General features: G+C 33.0%; 1 protein-coding gene across 5 annotated transcripts in view; it reads left to right on the top strand.

The window, feature by feature from the left end:
• The first annotated feature begins 1,678 nt into the window (after nucleotides 1-1,678).
• The window catches only part of LOC128160441 (FMRFamide receptor-like), a 32,755-nt gene continuing 10,873 nt past the window's right edge, over nucleotides 1,679-23,560 (top strand). Inside the window, exons 1-2 of one of the 5 annotated variants that reach the window (XM_052823782.1) lie at nucleotides 1,679-1,766; nucleotides 9,710-9,777. The gene's annotated coding sequence lies outside the window, so the exon portion shown is untranslated. The other 4 variants (XM_052823773.1, XM_052823790.1, XM_052823765.1 and 1 more) reach the window with 4 other exon arrangements.

Genomic DNA, 23,560 nt, shown 5'->3' with positions numbered 1-23,560 from the left:
ATTTTCTTGAAGTAATGCATTACATTACCATTACATGAGTAAAGTAATGCATTACCATTACCATTACTTTTTTTTAAAAGTTTCAAATATACAACACTCTTTAACATATCTACAGCTTCATGCTCAGTATCAGGTTCAAATTCAATGAATAAACAAGAGTAATTCTATATTTGCTCAATATACATGTATAATCATATTGAGGCAATATGAACAACATATTACATAAGTAAAATGATATTTATAGACATTTGGCATGATACAATATCAGATATGAAATAGAGACACAGGATAACATGTGTAACAAAAAAAATTTATGAAATAATGCTGCGGTTTTTAAAAGCTAAATATAGATATATCCCCAGATTACACAAATCTTTAAAATTTTGGACACTATATTTTATTAATTAATTTTATAAACAGATGATTTTTCCCGGTTATATATCTTCATATATTTTAATCGTATTTCATTTTACAGAGGACACTTTAAGACAAAAGATTGCTGTTGCACTTTAGGATCGAAGTTTCAAAGGGTTCATCTTTTAAATGCATCCATCTTCCGGGCTATGCTAAATAAATGTTTTGCAGGAGCAGTCAAAGCTTGGACTGGAAAATACTGTTTGACGATCTTTATCTTAGGATATATTAAGTGCAATAATAGATTAAATACATAAATCTTGTATTTTCTATCAGTCCAAACTAATGTACAGTGTAATTAATATACAAGAGAGAGAGAGAGAGAGAGAGAGAGAGAGAGAGAGAGAGAGAGACACACACACAGAGAGAAAGAGAGAGAAAATAAGTAAGATTATTTTCAAATGGGTTATAATATTAGAAGTGATATTGATTTTCATCATGGATGGACAGTGCATTCATTTTGCTTTTAAAGGTGCATGTCTGTCTCCTATTCTATTGTGACATAGCGAAGGGAAGGGGATTGGGGTGTTTAGCACTTCTTATAACAATAGATTGTTTTGATACTTAGATTATCCTGGGGGCATAGTGTGTTGTTGACACATTTCTTATTGAAGTGCAAACTAATTCGAGTAAATTGTTTAAATGATTAAAAACTCTTAATAACAACACTCTTAAAAATGTTATGAAATTGGGCTGTTATCTTAGTAATATAAACAATTCAAAAATGAATTTTAAAAAACCTTTTTTAATAAAACATGTACAATTAAAACATTTTTTTCTCAATTAGAATTATTTCTTTCTTCTTTAAAAATAAATTTAATCAAATTCAATTTCAACTTTTCATTTATTCATCACATTTTTTTAAAGTGAACATGCATAAATAAGCATAGTAATGCAAAGTAATGCCATGTAATGCCAGCATTACACTAGATTTTGGAAAGTAATGCATTACATTAGCATTACTTGTAATGCTAATTTTGTGGCATTACACATTACTAGCATTACTTTGAAAACATGTAATGCATTGCAATGCATTACCATTACATTTAGCATTACCCCAAGCCTGATATATATATATGACCCATTAGTGTCATACGCAGGGAAGGGATCTACATATACGTTTACTTTTACTTTTTCACTTGATTCAAACACGACCTAAGTTGTGCTCATATAATCAAGAAACAGAGAGTTTTTTTTCAAGTGAAGATTAATCAGTAACTAGATCACCCGGTCATAATATTTCAGTAGTGATACTAATAAGACGACTTTTGCGAGTGAGATTGACTTAAATTCACTAATTCACTTCTAGCCATACAGCAGGTAAATGGTCAAAAGCATGGCATGAGTTTTCGGTGAGTATCTTTTTTTGGAAATCGAGATTTATGCTACATCTGTGGTAAACCGGTAAAAATATAAAAAAAAAATTAGCATTAAAAATATGTTAAAAAGTTTCCATAATACTGAATTTATGCAAGCACATGACGTTGGGGACCAAACAAAGCCTCACGGTGTGATAAATTACCCCACAAAGATTCTTTTCAAGCAGCGCAATGTCCGCGTAAATCTTTCTTTTCAAGACCTAAATCAAATTCGATACAATTTGTTCGTTTTATCAAGTGAATGTGAATTCTGATGACTATTACACAGAGAAAAGGTTTCGTGCTAATACGATTGTACTGTGTTTTGCACGCCATGAAATTGATGAATAGCCATAAGAGAACGTACTGGCCCAATCCTTGTATTTGTAAGGATTAGTGTGAAGAAACAGTAACTCCATTACTCAGTCTTCATCAGATTTCTGCACTCTGTAGCTGCATTGATCAAAAAAATTATTTATTAAGTCATTCAATGGATTTATCGCGCGTGCTCTAATTTCCGATGAATTGGGGCTTTATTATTTGTTCCGCAAATAATCCTCTGAGTTATATTTTTTATCAATGGGAGAAAAGAAATTCAGTGAAAATTGTATGTGGGATTTTGGTTTTTGTTTCCGTTTTGTGATAAGTTAGGAAACAGCGCACATTACAAATACCAGGCAAATACACGTACGACTGAGAGATCTTGACATTCAAAATCTTTCGTGTTATAAATACATTTTTTCACCTATCTCTAATTATGATTTATGACATGTCGACTGGACGTTAGTTACCAGTTTTTAACATTTGTAGCCTCACCATTTTTTTTAAAGGAATATATGTTTATTTTTAATATTATTCTAAAAATAGATAAAAATAATATTTCCCGATTTTTAAAGAAAAAAATATATAATTATCCTTAACCCCCATGCGATGCAAACCTCCAGAAACGAGTCAAATTTTATCAAAATAGTTTCAAAATTAACTTTTGTGCATTTTTGAAATAAAAAGTGACATCCTTATCCACCAATCCAAACAATGAATCGAAAGGGTGCAAACGATATCGATTTTATCAAACTTAATGTGACCTAACAACATACATATAGCTATCATCCATATAATATCGATTATGCAGATAACACGACAATTTATTTCGATGGGGTTTGTTGGTAGTAATTTGGCTAATATTAATGCTCATTCAGACACAATTTTTGCCGCATTCACTCTTTGAGTTGGACGATGTGGATTATGGATACCATCTATATATTGATAATATCAATACGAGTGACGTTCAACAAGTAATGTTATCGTTTTAACAAAAATAACACAATAAGATATTTTTTTCTTATTTTTTAATGGTTACCTTAGAAATACTCTCGATCGTTTAAAAGACGCACATATTTCAACAGATAAATGGCAGAGCCCAAAGCATTACTTGAAGCATATCTTCCTCCTGACAAATGCTTTTTTAATTAAAAGAAAAAAATTACAAAAAGACAAGTCCGGCGAATAGGGAGGATGGACCTTTTCTTTTTCTAAAAATGATCTCACAGTTTGTGATTTATGTGCTGGGGCGTTGTCATAAAGAAGTCGAATGTTGCGAATTCCAGATTTTGGTCTCTACCTTTCGTAATGCTTCTTAACTTTCTTCAGCACATAATCTTTGTATACATGTCCGGTGATTGATCTGCCTTTCTGGAATAGCAACTTAAACTATAGGACCTCCACTAATAAAGAAAATTGCGTATTATACTTTCTGTGTACTTATTTTGGCACGTTTTGCTATAACAGTGCCTTTTGCCTTTTTAGTGAACCACATCTTCTGATCAGTTTACTCTGGGGTTCAAAATAATGTACACATGTTTCATCACCTGTAAAAATTTTCGATAAACGTCGTCCATTGCAATTTTGTAGATTTTAAGTGGTTTTAACACATTTCAACCCGCAATTGATTTCGTTTTTTAGGATCTGTTAATAGATGAGGTATCCATCTTGCACAAACCTTTCGGTGGCCAGGGTGTTTCTTTAAAATTGTAATACTGTCTCCGATGAAATGCCTACTAAATTTGCTATTTGTTTAATGGTTAATCGACCATCGTTAGTAATGATATCGTTTTTTTAGAACGTATTGCATCTGTTGATGCCGTACGAGGTGCTCTATAACGTTGCTGATCCTTAGGGTCTGTTTGGCCATTTTTGAAATAGCTGACCCACCTGTAATCCTGTCTCAATGACGTACACTTGTTTTCATACATATCGCACAGTTCTTTGAGAATTTCTGTCGAGTCTTTAGCTAGTCTGACATATGTTATTTTGGTAGTCTCTAATTTCAGCCTTATTGGATGATGACTTTCCAGTCATATTATCATACGGAGTATCGGGCAGGGGTTATAAAAATCAGCTTCTCAAAAGAGTATTCGATGATGAAACGTGGTCAGATACACGGCCATAAATAGAATATGAACCAAATCATGCGTGAAAAAAAATCCAAGGTCAATCGAACCCTGTATTTTATGGAATCGGATTGGTGACATTATATAAATAGTGCCTGTTTGGGAGGGTAACAGTTGAAATTGACACCCCGAGGATACATGTACCATTGTCAACCGACGCAAAGCGGAGGTTGACAATGGTTTTCGAGGGGTGTCAGTTTCAACAGTTATCCTCCCAAACAGGCACTATTTATTCTATTATCTGAATGTCTTAATATTAGAGATTTTTTTACTGCTTTTATATAGAAATGACGTGAATTCTACGCCGCACCGTACGCGCATAATTTATGCGCATGTAGCAATTCGTTATGTTACCCGTTGCTTAGCGTGTTGCTAACGCTGAGGGTAAAAGAATGGATTATCAACTGTGCCTAAACCAATCAGATTTCAGTATTTAGCATGAAAGTATAATAATATTCAGTGTACGCCGGTCGTAAAAGTCCGTTTGTTGCTGTCCAAAAATTTATACATGCAATCTGATCTCACTAATTTTATGTCATCTTTCCATTTTGTAACACGATTATTGAAAATTTTAAGAAAAACTAACACTGTGTGATCTATTGGAACCCCCCCCCCCTCCCTTTTTTGCAGCTCTCTAATGATGTCGAAACGCCTGAGAATAAATCAGAGCCATTAATAGTAAGGTTGCACAAATCAATGAGAGGCAGGATTTGTCTGTGGAGTATGGCCGGTGACAGACATATCGTGTTCTAAGGGAAGTACCATCTAACCAAATCGCCTATTTTGGTAAGTGGAACAATTACACTGTAGTGTTCCGGAAAAGTTATAATTCGCAAAATTAAAAAAAAATATGTATTAGTCGATAATGACTTAAGCGCACAATTTCGTTATGACCAAAACTTTCGACAACGTTTTCTCTAATATCCTATTATTTTCTTTGCCAAACATTCTATTTAGAATTTGAACAATATTTTAAAAAGTTTTAAATGTATCATTTATCAAACGCTAAGAAAAAGAGACCCATTGAGTTCTAATTTTTATTCTTACAGAAAGAAATCAATATATATTGTGTTTATATTAAAAATCAAAGAGTTGGAGCTGCAACAAAATCATCAATTTCAATTATAATAGAATGCTCCGACTTTCAAAAAATAACTTTTTGAATTTTTGTTTGTTGAGGTGTAACTTTTTTTTTTTTTAAATTTCGGTATACAAAGTTTGAATAATGCGAGTAAATATTATGAAAAATATCGAAAATTGGACAAAAAAATTATCTCCATATGCGAAATATTCCGTATATTTTGTATGCATGCTTTAATTGTTGATGAATTCTATTCCATACAAGAGTGGAAATTTTATTAATATATGACAAAAATATCGGGACAATTAAACAATTTGCACAGAACTAATGGTATCTCATGTGCAGAAATTTTAAAAATTCCAAAACCCTCGCCAATCCCGAATATCGGAAGTGCTGTCTGTCCAATTTGATTCTTATCAAATATATTTTACTTAACTTAGTTTGAAATTGAATTCCTGTACCAAATATTTCGTACTATTTACATGCACCAACTGTTCGGATAGTGCAATTAAAACGATAATACTTTATATTTGGCTGCATAAGTGGGGCAGTTTGGCACGGAGAGGTATTCTTAATCTAATATTCTATCCCATTAATTGGATCGATATGCCATTAAGGCTAGCGCCGTAGTCCCTTTTTATTGGTCGGATGATGTTTCATATTCAATATAATTGCACCGCCATAAACTTTTGTTAAGAGTTTTAAATGAGGTTTTCTATAAACTTGTTGTCAAATTGTAAATTATGTACGTAAAAAAATTGGTGCAGACACTTCACTAGTTACTTGATTTTGGTAAAAACTCTCTAGTTTCCGATTCCAAGTTTTGCAAGTTTAGCAATTAGGACGTTCAAAATTGAGCAAAATAGATGCATTATTCCAATATCAACTGATATCGATTACGCACGTTTAATTTCTAAACGTATACTACATGTATATATTAAACTATATGCTATTAAATTTACTGACGAGACTCTGTTTTGTGTGAAATAAAGTACATTATCGTATCCGGTTTCAATATTAATGTTTTATTTTCATGACGATCTTGCAATTTGACCTATGACTAAAATTCTTAAATAAGCCGTTTCCTTGCTAAAAATATCATCCCTAGGGTTGATGCGGGTTCTTATTCTTTTTTTTTTTCATACAAATAACTTCTATTTATTTTCCTTAAGGAAATTGAAAACTAAAGGAAAGCATATTGCAAGAAGGAATTTAAACTCTTTTTGACTTGTAGCTAATATTGCTTCATTTCACTATTAGCTTGCAAAGATATTGAGAGGGGGGGGGGGGGGGGGTTAGGTTTCTCTAATTCCTGCCCCCCCCCCCCCCCTTCTAGAAAATCGATCACTAGAGTAAACGTGTCGAAATGGTCTTTTAAAAATGACATAGATTCGAGAAGTTTGTAATGGTGAAATACACACACTATATATCAATTTCATATATATATATATATATATATATATATATATATATATATATATATATATATATATATATATATATATATATATATATATATATATATATATATATATATATATATATATATATATATATATATATATATATGAAATAATCGTCGATAACGGAAGATAAATTTATCAGTTATATACTCACTAACAATTATGGACTAATTAAGAATTGACTTTTCGAGGGGGTCAGTCAACACCCCCCCCCCTTTTGACCCCTGCCATCCCGCCATTTTGGTATTTGTGACTTTATAGCGCAACCGGTCGAAATGCTTATAGAAAGGTTTGTAATAATGACGTAAAGCATTATTACCCATGACGCATTTTTACGAGAATGAAATTAATACGCTTCTTGAGTGTACCCCGGGACCCCCCCCCCCCCAACTTGCCATAAGGTAAAGTTAAATGAATGTAATTAATTACACACGTGGTCCAGATTTACGAATTCCCAGTTTCAAAGAAGTGAAATATGTGTATTCATCGAGGATTTCCTTAATTTTTTAAAAGAATGTACTTTACAGGTATTAAATGGTCAAACCCCATCCATTTCTGATAATTTCGAAGTCCTCTTTCTGCATGATTTGGTTGCAATATAGAGTCTTATGGAAATATTTCAGTATATCGTGCATTATGACAAGATGATATCGTCATTCACGAGTTTTAATATACAAAAGTCATATTTGCTGGAATGTTCGGATGATAGCAGGGTAATAAAATACCCCACTTTGACAAACTGCACTGAAGAATCCAATGTTTGTTGTTTATTTCAACAAAATAGACGATGCTACAGAACGATAGTTATACTAAAACAATATCATATCCGGCAATGGCATTATGGCTAACTTCACAGAGGCCATAGAAATCGTTGGCATAGTTTCTTCAGTGAAATGTGGTAAACCGAACCAAGTGATAAGGCGCTTCTGTCGTCCCAACGCCATAAAGTTAATCCACTGCCACAGGTGAGGCAGAACGACTTCCGGCGACTTTGATTTTTTCGATCTTTTCCAGGATTTGCCTCAGTACTATGAGAATACTAGGGCATGACGAATTTAGATTAATGTTTTATCGCTAAATATTATTTGTGTCATCATGATAGCGATTCCCTCTGTAAGTCAGTGAATTGAAATTAGTAGACTTGACATGTTATAAGAACGATAAATAACTGATTTGACATTCTTTTTCTACAGGTCTTATGTTTTTTTTTATAATTTTGATCACATGAGGAGATTCAAAATGGGAAACATATATAATACTATAATATCTTTTCTGCATTCGGAGTGCTTGGGAAACCTCGCACAATTTTTAACATTATCATCCGGGGTACTTTCTTGTCTTTTGAAATGCAAAAACATTTTAGTATTTTGGTTTTTTAAATTTTAGATTGTGCAGTAAAAGGGGCGGTTCAAAACAAATAATTTGGACTTTTTCATTCATGTGATTGGATGCACACTGTATTTTGGCTGCTAATTTAAGGTACCTATGATAAACGAGACATTTCGCAAAAAAGAGGTTGAAGCACAGACTTGGAATAGAGCATAGATGGGAAAGGTTTTTTTTTTGTTGTGTGTTTTATATGGGTGTCATAATATTCCTATGTTAACCTGATCATGTTATATCTCGCTCAGCCTGCCAGTGTGACAAATGTTATACATGGTTACAGCGGGGAAATCGAATTTGTTAAAGTCTGCGGGGTTTATTCGTGTGAAACAAACCTATCAAATTTACAAGAAAAATCGTTTAATATGCTTTTGTAAAGCAGTGAATGAGTAGGATGAGACCGGAGTCTTTTAATGAACGGAACTATTATATAATGGCATCATTAACTGTTTTATCATATGAATTCAGTCAGCCGAGGAACACTTTTACCAGTCAACACTAACTTAGGACTCTTAAGAGGCTGGGTGGTCCCGAAAATTGACCACCATACTTTACTTAGGTTTTTTAAAATGATTTTTAAGCTACAATGTATAAACTATCATTTTGGAAAGAAAAACATCCATAGTTGTTAACTTTAAAGTTCGAATGTTTTCCTATATATTTATACACAGCTCTTCTTCTAAGGAGATCTATAAAGTCTAAAAATAGTCACAACCATCCAGCGCTCGTAATGATCGACAGTTAAAGTATGTAGCCCAGATATGATTTTGCAGAAATTGTACAAACTCCTTATTTATTTATTTATTTGTTTGTTTCCTGAATTAAATGTTGAAACTTTATAATGGTTGTATTCAATTAGAAAATTGATCCGTTAAGTCAAGGTTTCTAATTCATTATTCATTGTAAACTGGTCAAGTTATGATTATGACTCTGAATATTTTTTATGCCTGTTAACATTTTTTAAAATAAAGCACAGTAAAACAAACACATAAAGCTCGGATATATAAATCAATATTGTATTATAATTTTTTAAACCCGTCTTGTCAAATTTCAGTCGACGCAAGTACTTTTTTAAATAATGTAAAGAGTCACTTGACGATGTAAGACTCGAGGATCCGGGTTATCTGTTGCCAAGGGGATTTAAACACAAAGGAAACAAAAGCATGCCTAATTAATTTTTTGAAGTCTATCGGCGTAACAGACGTCTAATGGATGACTAGTAAATTGAACTCGTTTTTTGTAACACCATTTTTCTGATTAATTCCTCCATATTATATGATAAATGGAACTCAAACAATGGTGATCTTGGCATATACTTTCTTATTTACGTGTTTGAAATATCAATAGTGGTCACTATATTCTTAATATGTGGTCTGGATAAAAACCAGCATTTTTATATGGTATCTGTGATATGGCGTTTTCTTATCTGTTCTCAAAATTTCCTCGACTTCTTTCATCTAGAGAAACAGGTGTTTTTCAAAGTGAAACGATGATTCACTCATAGATCTTACTGCTCCAGTCACGGATGTAAACTGATGCCGTTTTCTTGGTTTATTCCAGATGACCGAAGACACTGAATTCCACGCTATTTATTCCTGTCTTTGTTTATAATATCCAACAGTCAATAGGTAAGTAAATAGTGTATACTTGTCTCAGACATTACTTGCACTCTTTAATTGCTGCGATCAGTTTGTCTTGAAAACTAATCCACGGTTTTTTAATGAAAGGAAAATGTGTATGGAAGAAAAAATTGGATTGTTTATTTGAAGAAAATGATCATTTAAAATACACGTTTAGAATTCAATGTTTATATTTCTATTCAATATTTATTTTTTTTACATCAGGCCTAAGTGAAAAAAAAATTGTGTGTTTATGGTAGCTCGACCTAACCTACAAAAATGCCCCGATCCTACCATTTTTAGATGACTGTTTTATCCGATTGTGATTTTCATATAATTTCCATTAAAACCCGCTTTTAAATATGACACAAACAAAAATTCTTTTGATTTTATATTTGTATTTGTACCCTCATGCAAAAAAAAATATGATAAAATAATAAAAAAAAAAAAAAAAAAGATCCCCACCCACCTAACCTAACGTTTGCATCAGTGTTACTCTTCACACACAATTTTTTGGCCTAATTATACTGACAGTGAATAAAAAGTGGTTGTTCGGCATTTTTAGCGCATTCAACGAACTTGCATAACCAGGCTGAAATGGAGAAAAAATTGCCGCAAACACAACGAAATGTATGTCCTTTAAATCTGATGCACGATCCGTCTCTAATTATACCGTTAAGAATGCCGGAAACCCGACTCGACTCTTCATAACCCTTAATGAAAACTCGCGACAAGAAACGGTTTAAATTGGTCCGCAAATTGTTCCTTGATAAAGAAAAGGGTCGGCAAAAGGAGTATAATGAATTCCTACTCGTAAGTAGCTAGTGGGGAACAGGGCGACTTTCCTTTAAAGATACATGGTGAAGCAGTAATAATACATTTCCCATAATGATACATGTTTTGTTATTGATGGATTGTGTCGTGCTGTATGGACGACGGGAGAAGTAGAACTACAGTGATGCCATTTGATATATACATGTATTTATGTATGAACACGTATCATAGATCTATATATATATATATATATATATATATATATATATATATATATATATATATATATATATATATATATATATATATATATATATATATATATATTTCTTCGAACCTCTCTTCAGTTTCTAGTTTTTATATAAGTGAGCAAAGTATCTAAAATTTTGTTATTGTTGTCCAGTTCGTTACATTGATTTAAGAAAAAAAAAGCTAGCCAATTCTTCCACAGATGGTACTACATGTATTTGTAACTCTGTGCAGTCTGTGTTCTTAATGCAGCGAAATAATCCACGCAAAGTCAACCTCAAGTAAAAAACCAGATGCCATTTATAACCATTTTAACAGCACCTTAGACTTATGTTAGTATGTATCTATCTATTTCTTGGTCAAAACAAGTCGAAAATGACCTGGTTTCAAGTAAAATATGCATACGATTGCTTGTCTTAGCTCAAAAGCCAGACAAATCTTGTTGATTTCACAGAGCTATGGCTGAGTGGCCAGCAATGAAATAGACAGGCCTACGTCACATCGCTGTTTGACACAACTACTAAAAGTCCAAGCTCTTGTTAAAATGGTTCTATTAAAATTTTAAACACTATCTATTTCTAGGTATTTAAAAAAGTTGTAACTAAGATAGTGCACTGATAAATAATAAGTATGATTATAGTTACGCAGTTTTAAAAACTTCTAGGAATGCTTAATTAAAGTGTATTCATTCGCCAACAAATTATTTTAACCTACTAGATTGTGATTCGTTTTTTTCAGTATATGTATTAACACAATCGGAAATACTTGATACAAAAAGTCATGTAAAACAACATATGTATACATCAAGCGTGTATTTCCAGTGTTTTATTCTATTTTTAGAAAAATGATATCGCTTATATTTTAATGAACCACAGTATATCAGAAAACTATTGTATGTGTCAAAATTTGATCATTTCTATTGGAATATCGTCTTATGTAATAAAAACGAATATAGGCCTAATAACTAGACAACCCGGATCAATTACTGCGTTTTTTATTCGCAAAAGACACTATGAGGTTCGGTAACCTTGGTATTTGCCAAGGTTTGGCAACAATGAAACATTGTAAGCAGAAACTGGGTCGGTAAAACTTGATTATCTGCAGGAACCAAACAGTCCTGATAAATCAAAGACTAATGACTTCGGTTCTCAAAAGATCTAGTAACGTGACAAATGGCACCATTTCTTAACAAAACAAAACAAAACAAAACAAAACAAAAAACAAAAAACGATCGTTTCTCTGTAACATTGATGGGGTTTATACTACAATCAGGACGGCGGCGTTCTTGCTCTGTCTATATGAATGCTTTAGTTTTGGTTCACTTATTAATGTGTTACCTAAATGGTAAAAGAAGCATAAAAACTGTTTATCAACGGAAATCGGAAGTTCAACTTTTCAGCAAAAACGATTAATGGACCACATAATGTTTGTACGCTTTGAATGGGTCATATAAAAAAAAAACAACTTTTTTTAAGTTGGGCATTACATCTGAGATATTGCTCTTCACCGTAAACGTTTAACAAGCAAATGCACTTAACGTAATAAAGAAACAAATTGTTCCATATCGAAGGATCATCCCAGCAATGCGTGGGGGGTATTTATGTCTGTTACGTTGACCAGAATTGATATTAAATATTAAACAGCTCGCGGTAAATGTAAACAGTGTAAGTGAAACTTCAACGCATTCATTGTTGACATGTAGCCAAACAGCATGTTCCGAGGATCGTTTAAGCTAATGACGGAAATTCGGAAACAAATTGAGACGAATACTTCCTTTTGATGGCAGATACATTGTAGTTTATCAAATCCATCAAAATAATGACACACTCATTACCTATTTTACAATGTGTTATAGCATACTGGTGACGTCACTATCCGACCGGAAGTGATCTTCAATCATTTATAAACTTCAGACACTCTACTGATACTGATGGCGGGCGTTGATCTCACCCGATTCATACATTAACAGATATTATATAATCAGATGGGACTGTTTCTCGGCTAGATGTTGACGGAAAGTGTGCTTATCGTCTGAAAAGATAAAGAATATGTCATTGTATATAATCTTTAACGATTATCTACGGTAACCACCTTGTAGGTTAATCAATGGAAAAAGATGGTGATTGTCGCAAGATTCTGAAACAGTACTGTGGTGAAAATTGACAGCTGCACTTTTGGGTTTGTTTTATTATCCAAAATTAGAGTATCTTCAAAACATCCACCCTAGTCGTTTACATACGTAACAAACTCTCTCGGCGTTGGCTAAATACAGAACATATTTCCATGTAGGATGGAGTTAGGAGTTCTTCTGCATCTCTCTCATAAACATGGCTTTATAAATATAATTACATGTATGCGTACCTACTCGACCGTGTGTAAGAACAATGTACTATTACACTAATCCATGGACGATGCCAATAGAATAATCGATTGGGACTTGTTATGTTAACCCAGACCAAATGGGAAGCATGTTTGTTTTGTTTTTCTTACTGTTTTAGGTTTGGCTTTTGCCATGGAGGGGCACTTTTACTGCTGAAAATAAGAAATTATTCAGCACCAAATTGTTATCATTTTTCTAATAATAGTACAACCATCTCTTGAAAAAAAAGAAACTAAAAAAACAACAACAAAGAAATAAAATTATTTTTAACCTTCTTATTTGCAAATCCCTATATTAATGAATTATATTTATCTGATTTTTGACTTTTTTACTTTAGACTTACAGTGTTGTGTAAGGTTAGGTGTAGGTTAAAGGTTAGTTATAGTGCTAATGTCACCGTGGGCTCGTGACGTCAGAGGTGGCATTCCTTCGATAATTGTTCAGAGGAAGATGGCGATGACGAAAGACTAAAGGTACCAATCATTAATTATGTCGTCATTCGTATTTCCATAAGTTTCATTTGACAGCAATCTTATTTATGTGAAAATATCGGGAGAGGAAATGCAGTATAACATGAGATGCTTTAATAGAAAAGAGCGAAATTTGGGAGCTTGGCGACATGCGTTTTCTGTGTGTTTTAACAAATAATGCAAGAGTGGAGAAACGTAGCAGCTTTTATTACCAATCCAAACGGTATTTGAATGTACAATACATTAATAAAAACTGATTACTTGTAATTAAAAAATAGTGTACTTTCGACTGTTTTTAATAAAAACAATCCACATTGCCCTTTAACTTTGTGCTCGGTCGATCTGCTTTAAGCTTTTACTAGAAGTTGACATATCTCTTCACCCAACTCATATCCGGACTATTCTGTACAATATACACTGTAATTAATGTTTAACTCAAAAAGAAAAAGGATATATTTAGACTGGTCTAAGCACGAGTGTCTGTGACGACCCACTTGAATAGAACCTAATCAGCATAAGAAGAGCAAGGGACCAATCCTCGGCTTAACAGCATTAAATTAATGACGTCACTGGGTCGATCTAACTAAACGATACTACTTATTATATAATCACATGTATAAAGTTCCCGTTTTGGCTCTTCTGAGCCTATCCAGAAAAGAGATCATCCAACCCCTCCCAAAGCTTACAAGATTCATCTGTAAACAAAAGCAAAAATATTTAGTTTTATTACATTTTATATCAAGCGTGGTTTCTAAAACGGAAAATGTCTGACAAAATATCACTCTCTTGAAACAAGAAAGAATTCTTTATTCAACAAGTTTAGCTTTTTAAAAAAAAGCTTACCGTCTTTAGAGCAAACTACGGAAGCTTATTGAGGCCAGATCAGTGAATAAATTAATTTATTTTGCGTTAAATCGCAATAGTTATTGCGTTTTAATGCAATCTTTTGCGTTTATTCGCAATGTATTTTGCGTTTAAATGCAAAAGATTGCGATAAAACGCAAAAAGTTATGCGATTAAACGCAAAGTGGATTGTGTTAAAATGCAAAGTTTTGCGTCTAAACGCAATGTATTGCGTTTAATTGCAAAATTTTTGCGTTTAAACGCAAAACAAATATTGCGTTTAAACGCAAAACTAGTATTGCGTTTAAACGCAATATATTTTGCGAATAAACGCAAACGTTTTTGCGATTAAACGCAATACTTCTTGCGATTAAACGCAATAATTTTGCGATTAAATGCAATGATTTTGCGATTAAACGCAATAAATTCATTTGCTTATATATACACTTAGTATATGTACCAAGTCCGTGATTTGATGACACCACTTGACACATCACAAAGACTCAATTTCTGGTTTTCACTTGGAATAACTTATAATGAAATAGTTAGTTGTCATAACTTGAAAGCATCAGGCACTTCTAAGCAAACGTATCCTGAAAAGAAGGATTGCGCTATAAATAAATACAAGAGAGAGAATAAGTCTTTGCTTATATTTGTTTCCAAATTCTTCCTTAGAGATGACATGCAAAATGGCTATTGATGGATGCACCAGTGATGTTTGCTTGCCGGATACTTTGTATCTAGACTGTGAGAAACAGTTGGATTGAAAAAAACCGGAAAAGACTTCATCGCAAAGAGTATTATGCCAAGGGGCCTTATAAATAGAGGCATGTCGATTCGTGTGACAAATTAAAACAAATGGAACTTGCACAAACAGTTGCATTGATGGCTATACTATGAAAATTTATTGTTTCCAAGATATAACCAAATTGAATAGCTTATATAACCTTTTCAAAAAGTAAAACCATCTATTTGAATAGGTGATTCCATCTATTCACACTCAATGAGTGATACACGTATCATTTTTTTCAAATATGTAATATCCCTTGTTCACATCACAAGATAAATAAGTGATTGATAGGTAATAATACCAATAAATGCTATCTTTTTTTCAATAGGAGATATCACTTATTCAAATCAGTGATATAACAATTACAATAAATGCCAAATCAGTTCGTCACATTGAATAAACAGTATCACTTTCATTTGACAATGATATAATAAAGCATCATGGATGGCAGTTATACAGTGTATGTGCGGATTATTTGATTTTATTGAATAATTAAGATTCGATTTATGAGAAACAATATGAAAAACAATTAGAAATAGATGAGAGAGTACGACGAAAAAAGCGAGAAATGTCTAACATAACGTTTAATGAACAGATTGACGGATGATTGTGGCATAACATTAGTATGTCCTACTTATACATAACATAAGTATGTCATAAACCTCTTCTTGAAAAAGTCATGTTCAAATTAAAAAACATAGTTTTGCAATAAAACGCAATAACTATTGCGTTTAAACCCAATACCTTTTGCGATTAAACGCAACGATTATTGCGTTTAATCGCAAAATTGTTGCGTTTAATCGCAAAAACGTTTAAACGCAATAATTTTTTGCGATTAAACGCAATACTTTTGCGTTTAAACGCAAACCTTGGCGTTAAAACGCAATGTTCTTTGCGTTTAAACGCAATAGCTATTGCGTTTAATCGCAATCTTTTGCGTTTAAACGCAAAACTTATTGCGATTTAACGCAAAAGATTGCGATTAAACGCAATAGTTATTGCGTTTAAACGCAAAAGAAATTATTGTTTCTGCTAAGCTGGCCTCAATAAGCTTCCGTAGCAAACTCTTAACAGCAATATTATTTCAAAGACAATGTAATTATTTTTTTTTCTATACACGTCGCCTTTTTCTCCATGCAATAGCGTGCCGAACTTTTTATAAAAAATATGTGCTTTTTAAGCGTGCGTGCTCAAAATGGAAAATTATTTACAGCGTGTTATTTATTTGAAATCGACTGTAGTCGGTAAAAAGAGATCTTAGGAAAGGTTGTATCACTGTAGTAAAATCAAAGTGAATACAACTGCATTCAGTATCATTCATTTTTACTGATATTAGTTTCACCGTATCTAATACACAAACTTGTTCACTGATATTAGCCATACCTTATCAAATTTCATTGGTATTTGTATAATCAAAACAAAAAGAAAAGAACAAATTATTTTAAGAGATGTTACAGAATATTGCTTTCAACTAGTTAACAGAAAAATGAAAGCCTGAATTTCACTAAGAGCCATTTTAATTGTTCTTTCGTTTTCTCACTTTTTAAGATTTGAAATCTACGAAAATTGTTAAGTCGTACGTAAAATCGATCATCTGAAAATTATCTCCCTTGTGCCGAACAGTATATCAACCAATGAAATAAATGTAAATTTTCACATCATATATTTTCTACCAATCACAAAGGAGAGGAAGTGCACAGCCCGGAGACTGTAAATTATTTCAACTCTTTATACCATCTTCCAAGGAAGACGGTAATAATGTTACTTACAATACTTAACGTTCAATGGCATCTTTGAAATCCGCGGGCTTTAGATGCGAGAAGAACTCTCTGCTTGGAGAGATACTAGTTCAGTAATGTTAACAATTTCTTAAAAGGTACAATGTATATTAGAACTTATTTGCCTTGTAGCCTTGTACGGGGGAAGTATGCTAATCATTGGTTGTGTGATGCACTTCTTTGTGAGCCAGAGGAAATAAGAAACCTGTTCAAATAATAATAAAAATCCACTTATAATACAATTACAGAGTTAACGATTTTAGAATACACAAAATTTAACTGTTGAAAGGTGCTTTACGGGTTGAGTATTTTTTCAGCAATACTAGCTACCTTTATACCCGCATTAAATATGTCATTAAATAAAAAGCCATCTATTGTTTAAACAAACGAATATCTCTGTAGTCTTATGAAAAATAATGTTGTACTGTTTCACAATGTTGCACTTAACACAATTTCAAACAACTTCTATGTGAAAAATATCCGTGGTTTTTTTTATAAGAACTGAACGGAAATAAATGTGTCAGAAGTCATGCACAGTAACAGGTTTTAGAAAAGACATCAAGTAAACGTTTGCAAAATGTGTTACCTGTGCTACATTGTACCTGTACCAGGTGGGATGCACACTGCCCACACAGGTAACTCTGTAGCTGCTGCACCTAATCTATATAATTAAGATTAAAGGTCGGCAAAGTTTGGCATTTCAACAAATATTCTAATGAATTTATCCTGAAATATGAACAGCATTTAGAATACTTCCTTGAAATTTAATCTACGAGACATTTGGATGGTCCGGCACAAGTCGTTTACACAAGTAATCTAAAAGATAACAATAACAACCAGAGTGTTACCATAGACATTAGGTGGACAGTCAGACGGACGGACCGACGGACCATTTTCTTTATTTCAAAGACTAAATAGACTTGACAATTTAGCCCACAATATTCTTCTGATAATGGAATAATATTTCACTGGAAAGACATAACACCGGGATAAAGCGAACACTGTGACTATTCTAAAAACAGAGTAGAACCACCGATCCCCCCTCCCCCATCCAAGGAAATATAATATGGTGTTGGATTTACATACTAGTTGTAAGTACATCTTAAATGTTTTCAATTTTCATCAATCTTAATACCAGTATAATCCAGCTTACATGTGGGACAGATATTTTTTTTGAGGGGGGGGGGGGGGGCTACAGCAGTTCTCCACAATACCGATCCGTACACAAGTGTGTTTCCGATAAATGGCTTGACAAGGGTATCTTTATGAATTTTTTACAGCCTTTAGCGCAATATCTATTCATTAGTTTCATAAATACATTGGTGGATTCCTTTTCTCTCATGTTTTATCCCGCTAATTTTCAGTAGAACAGGGCCCCGTGTCCTTTTTCATCAATCTGCAGATCTAAAAAATAGGTCCTTGAACAAATGAATATTAGTTTTGGCAAGCATTTTCAATATCGCTAATGCAGCTTGAACGGTTAATGCCTATCAATTTTTTTTGTGCAGAGATGAAGTAGAAGATAATACACACAATACGTTGGATAGCGAATTATGCAATTCGCTGACAACATATTGCGAATGTTTGATGTTGGAGTGACTGTGGGTAGAGGCTTTCTCAAATCCTATTACATAGTCCCTGTGGACTAATCATTAATTGTGTTCTGGGATTAAAGGACTATTTTCTACTGGAGAGTGTTGGGGGGGGGGGGGGATGAAAAGTCAGCTTCGTTTAGATTTGGGTCTACCATTGTGATCAGATCAGGATAGTGCAGTACAAGCTGCGTAGAGTATTATCCATTAAAATATGAAATGACGAACCCCAAATCCTACAAAAGCAATTGAGAGCGTTTGAGGACGTCTTCTGAACACCCCTTCATGTCACCTCCTATTTTTGAAACTTTACCTAAAGGTCACAATATATGGAGGTAAATGCAGTTGCTCTGCTAACATAACAACAAAGCCATTGGATTAGCACATATTTTGGAACCTGATTTAAATCTTGAAAAAATCTTTTGAATGAAAATTAATGAAAACAATTATTAATAACATTTAAACAGTTAAACCGTTAAAATTCTGCATTAAACAGTTTAAAACCCGTTTAACCGATGGAATTCCTACAATGTAGATATTTGCGTCATCTTCGTTACGTGTTCTAGATTCATTACGAGGCTGTAATTGTGATAATATACAAAAAGGAGAGAATTCTTAGAATGATACTGTCTTTACGTCTGGCGTTTTTGCAGATTTGAACAATGCGCAATCGGCATCATTACGAGTGTTTCTACCATAATTTAGAATAGGGGAATATCCCATGTGTTACAGTATCAGTCATTCAGTATTCTAGATCATCATTTAAAAAAACATTGACTTAACGAGGATCTCTCTCATTTTTTTTCTTACTCTGACAGCGGAAGCATTGAACCAGTCAAAGTCAACTGCGCTTGCGTGAACGCGAAGCAGAGGGAAAAATCAGTATTTTTGTGTAGGACCAAGAATAGTTCTCATGAGCTTTTTCTTCACCATTTTCATTTGCATCCATTGACGGTTGTAGTTTCTCAAAAGTTCAAAAGATGATTGTTTTGAAACAATGCATTTTTTGACATATCTTCAAATACTAAATTTTCAGTAGCTCTGAGAGAGAAATGTAATTTCAGGCTTCTAAGTGTTTACGGTTAAAAATAAGCAAGATTATTTTAGGTAGAGAAATGTGTGTTTTACTGGAGGGCAATTTCTTTGTAATACGTATTGTTTATGATCATACAAATGCATGCTATGGTCCACTTAATGGTATGGCCAACTCCGACTCTTCTCATCCCGTAATTATGTATATTAAATGTTCTATAAGTAATGGATCATTATTTTTATCAAAAATTGGTATGGTTATTGTGTACATATACTTAATGTTGCCATCCTGTCTAAAAAGATATATCGTCGGAGGCGTTGAATTCGTTACGGTCTTATAGTCGTGTTCCTTTTGTTTCTGTCGCTAATCTCAAGAGAGTTAGTTCGAGATTGATGAAAAAATTATGGTAACAAGTTGAACCGAGAATCTAAAGTGGAACACTCCGTTACGGTAACGACTCATGGGCCTCGAGGATATATTTACATCCACTAAGGATGTATTCTTCTAAGTTTCACGGAGACTGTTTGTAATTAATATATACATGTATACGACCAGACAAAAATCTACCAATCCAATATATACTGATCGATCAAAACTAAAACTACAATTGAATGTAAAATTTCCGTGAACTTGCACGGACAGACCTCAGACATTCAAGTAGACTGTGGTTACCATGGTTACCATTCTTTGTAACTTTTTAATCGACAATAATAATTTACATACTTCTTCTTTTTTTACATTTATTGATAACTGATTGATTAAAATATTCACTTATAGACGAAAATTAAAAAGCTTTCTTTGATGCACCATTCGGGCTAAGAAAATGGTTAGCACTGGAGATAAAAAATAAGTTTTAATCACATTTCTTGTAAACGAATATATAACTAAGCATATGTAAGTTTTTGTCGTTTGAACAATAAATATTATAAAATTAATGCTTAGATATCAAATCTTGTTCTTATTCTTCAAAAATACGTATCATTGTTACTTTCTTTACATGAATCAAAGTTGTTTTAATTTGTGTATTAGTATCTTAAAGATATACATCCAGCTGGTATTCGTGTTCAAAAACCATTTGAATAAGGGAGTTTTTCAGTATCATAAACAAATTTCATGCAGGGTTGTCAAATACATATTCTGGTGAGTCTTTAAGCCTGTTTGTTATATGCATGGTTGTACAATGTATGACCGAAGGCTGTGTCTTTGAGAATACGTCATGTGATTGTTTTGATATTCATAACAATTAATCAAAAGATATGAATCGCGAAGCTCTTAAAATTAAAGAACGTTGCTATTAGAATGAGTGTCTAGATAGAGTTTTCATATGCTCTAAAAGTGATAACAACACAGAACTATTTGCTTCTCTTGATTAAATTCTGAATAATGATGTTATGGTTCGAGAACTGTGGGGGCATCGGGGACAACGTTACGTGTTGATACTTATCCGTTTTCTGTTACACCGTGTCACTTGAAACTTCGTACATGAACTTTGGTTTTATCTGAGGCACAGTGTAAATTCCTTTACCAAACCAGCAAAGTGAGTTACTCTAGTGTTCTAAAACATCAGTGATTGCTTTAAAATTTCTGAAATTTTTTTTTAAATATATAGTTATTACCTTAGATAGAGGAGCTTTGTGTAAAGTTATAGGGAAGAAGATGAGATTTTCAAGCTATGATATTGGATTTTTTCTACTTTATAAACTACACTTAGTAACTGTTTGGCCAAAATGTCTAATTTAATTTCAAACTAGATCTGATGGGTAATTGTTGATCTTCATCCTCCTTAAATATGAAGTCGCCATTGGACGACAAATGTTTTAAACTACATGTACATGTATTTTGATGCTTGACTTTGCTTTTGTAAATAAACAAAACTGTAAAATCAAAAAGTCAGCCTTTAACAGTAGAAAACTAAAAACTTATTTGTCTATTAGTATTATAAAAGGATCATTAATATTTTGGAAGATACATGTAACATTTATGCAACATGATAAGCTTACATGCTTTGGTAAGTAAATCTGTAGATCCCTGACTTACATATACAAGAAGGTATCAGTGTGGATCTATTGAACAAACCTTTTAAAGCGAAGATCGATATCTATTAACAGGGATCAAAGTCAGTGCATTGTGACGCAACAGGAACTATACCATCCGCTTAGTGTGAATTGGATCTTAATTGGATGTTTTTGTGAAGTTACCATGATAGTTATGTTAAAAAAATTATATATATATATATTAGGCATGGGTTTTTCCTGCTATATCTTTGTTCTTGCAAGTATTGAGCTAATGTTGGACTAATTTATATTTTTTCGGGTAAATGGTTTAACATTTTATGTCGTAACACTAAAAAAAGCATTTTTTAAACTAGTTACTTGTATGTAATTTGATGCCTTATTTTTTAAACCGGTTTTGTCATGTTTAAGATTTTTTATAATTATTTACTGCCATCCGTCAGATTCAAAATTTACAACACGACACTAAAATCAACCATAAAAATTTATTGATGCAAAAGTCCAAAACTGAGCGCAAGAAGTTGCAATGATTTTGCATGTACGTAACAGAAGCTTTACGATCTTTTAAAACCCATCTTTTCCTCTTAAGCTACAGCTCATTGGCAAGTGCCTGTAAGGAGTTCATTTTGAATTATTCACAGGGGTGTTGTTACACACAACCGTGCGAGGGATCGGACTGAAAGTGTTTTCCTGTGTGAAAATATACTCTGAGAAAGGATAAACCTTGAAATAATATGCCCAACGTGCATATGGACCGTAGTTTGGGGTAGGGAGTTTGTGGCAACGCACTTTTAACAAATTACGCACTTTGAAAAAAATTTTCAAAGTGCGTTAAATTTTGAGCAAAATCAATTTGAAAATTTTTTTCAAAGTGCATTAAATTTTGGACCAAGTTTTTTTTTCAAAGTGCGTTATGAAGGTACATCAACATTTTTAGTATCGACACTCTTAATGCACTTTGGGGAAAAAAATTTATATCACAAATTCTGGAACTAAATTTCTAATTTGTTGATAGTATGATGATTTTTAACACTCGTGAATCTAATGACCATGAACACTTTTTTCCATGAGCGTTATTATCGACGATATCAACGCATTTTTTTTCAAAGTGCGTTGACTTGGTCCCAAAGGTCAAATCTGAAAATTGAAAATGGATCAGGAAGATTGTCCACATGTCTGATTATTAATTTATCCGGATCTTTGCTGTCTGTCCATCATGATTTACGCGTATGGCATGATATATTATTCCGGTTAGAATAATCATTATATTTTGGTTGGTTTTTTTTTAATATGATAGTTTCTGTTTTCTGCTCCGTCGGAGCCTGGGTCTTAAGGTGATGCTGGTTCAAATGAATTATTTTTGAAAGATAACTTTGCTGATTTTGGATTAATTTGTCATCGACATAGCTCATGACAAGTTCTGCATGTACTACAGGCATCGTCATTCGTTTAACTCTGACACTTTGACGTCATCATCATTCTGTTAATATGCGCAAAGAGTACGTAACGCAGAACATCGATAAATAGCACTTGCTACGCGTCATTTGAAAATATTACACTAGTTTGACTGTTTGCATTAAAAATGTGGCTCATAAAAAATCGATTCTATTTACAATTCACTTATTTCAATATGCTCTGCCACTTGTCTATTTTTGTTATACCCACTGACTGTGTAATAAAACTATTCTAATCCTCCGTTGTCCTCATACATCGTATAAATTGTGCAAAGCGCCTCAGCTATTGGCTGCGTTTTAAATATTGTATTTGATAATTTCCGGATTTTTGAGTCTTTTGATGTGGAATATTTTCTCAAATGGACAATATGAAAACAGTTTAGATACGATGTAAGGTCGTGTAGAACTCATTGACAA

The sequence above is a fragment of the Crassostrea angulata genome, chromosome 1, assembly GCF_025612915.1.
Source record: "Crassostrea angulata isolate pt1a10 chromosome 1, ASM2561291v2, whole genome shotgun sequence".
In the NCBI taxonomy this organism is placed as follows: domain Eukaryota; kingdom Metazoa; phylum Mollusca; class Bivalvia; order Ostreida; family Ostreidae; genus Magallana; species Magallana angulata.
This window is presented reverse-complemented; position numbering and strand designations above follow the sequence as displayed.